Genomic DNA, 1,472 nt, shown 5'->3' with positions numbered 1-1,472 from the left:
ACACGTAAGTCCAAATAGAGACAGTCCTTCATTCTTGTTCTTCCATCTGGAGGTTGCTTATTTTGCTTCAAAAGTTGCTGTAACCCAACTCCAGCCCAGCAAACGGCTCCCTCTGGCGGCCAAGGTTATATTGCACCGTTAGGTAATCCCTATACTCGACAGTATTTTTGACATGAAAATAGAATCTATTAATAGACAAACAAATAAAACACTGTTGCATTTATTCAACGTTTCATTTTTCAAAACCTTAAACCGTTCCGTGTGACAGACAAAATTGTTAAGAATTTCACCCTGTAATTTTTATCAATTGATCACAAACATTATTCCTTCCTACAGCGCTGCATATTCGGACACATTCCTTTGTCCAGTAGTACTCCCCTCACCACAGACCATGGCTTTTTTCGATTATTGTGCTGTACTAATACTAGTAATATAGCGGTAGATAATAATACTAACAGTAGAGTAATTAATTTCTCTAAAAAGACAGCCAAAATGTTGCCCTAGAACCGAATTATAAAGCTTGTTCAAACATAAGGAGACTTTGACTTTATTTGACTTTATCATAACGGGACACTTTGTATCATTTCTCACCAATACAACGCACACACTGTCCAAAATGTGATTGCGTTAAAAACTGATTATTTCCAGGCCATTTAACACAGCATAAGAAGAGAGGAAGAAAGAAAAAATCCAGAAAAGACAGCTCCTCTAGAAGTGTAGGCGGAACGCGCTGCACACTGAATGTGGATAAGCAGGTATGAATTGACCTTTCACCCCACAGTACCAGTCACCTTTCCCCCCTTGCTGCTCCAGACAGACGCTTGCAGGAGGATTGTGCGGAGGTAATAATCATTACTGGAAGCAGGTAAGAACGAGATATACATACAATATGACTGCATCATTATGAACTATAGGGGGTAGAGGCCATTTATATGGTATGTGGGCTACATTTGACAGAAATGAAAGACTTTTCGGGATGACGAAAATTTCGGAAATGGGGTTGGGGAGGGGGGCATCTTTACCCTAACGGAAACAAAGGAAAACATTGTTTTTGCTCCATTTCTTCTACTTCTTCTTCTCCAAACAAATAATGAACTGGCCAGACCGCTGTCACCATGGTTACTGGAGGTGTAGCAGACACCCTGTGGTGCTCGGTTACATGTAGCAAGTATCAGGACAAAGCTCGAGGGGCTGGATTATGAATGTGTTTGTGTAAGACTAAACAGATCTTGTTAAAAACGGCTAGTCTTCCCGACAGGCGACCCATCAATCTACTCTAGAAGCCGCTGGGGTCATTTGGGTCATTGGGAGAGTCTACTAGTGAACTAGTGAACTTTCCCATAGTTAAGAACTTATGTTGTATCATGTATTGTTGTCCTGTTATTTTGTGACCATGTATATGCTATGTATGTCGGAGTGAAGTTTGATGTACCAGGGTCTCCTGAAAATCAGGCCGCCCGCCCAGAGGAGTA

General features: G+C 41.2%; 1 protein-coding gene across 1 annotated transcript in view; it reads left to right on the top strand.

The window, feature by feature from the left end:
* Positions 1-812: 812 nt before the first annotated feature.
* The window catches only part of LOC118424833 (gastrula zinc finger protein XlCGF57.1-like), a 4,001-nt gene continuing 3,341 nt past the window's right edge, over positions 813-1,472 (top strand). Inside the window, exon 1 of the mRNA XM_035833633.1 lies at positions 813-865. The gene's annotated coding sequence lies outside the window, so the exon portion shown is untranslated. The remainder of the gene's footprint in view (positions 866-1,472) is intronic.

Source organism: Branchiostoma floridae, chromosome 10 (genome assembly GCF_000003815.2).
Source record: "Branchiostoma floridae strain S238N-H82 chromosome 10, Bfl_VNyyK, whole genome shotgun sequence".
In the NCBI taxonomy this organism is placed as follows: domain Eukaryota; kingdom Metazoa; phylum Chordata; class Leptocardii; order Amphioxiformes; family Branchiostomatidae; genus Branchiostoma; species Branchiostoma floridae.
This window is presented reverse-complemented; position numbering and strand designations above follow the sequence as displayed.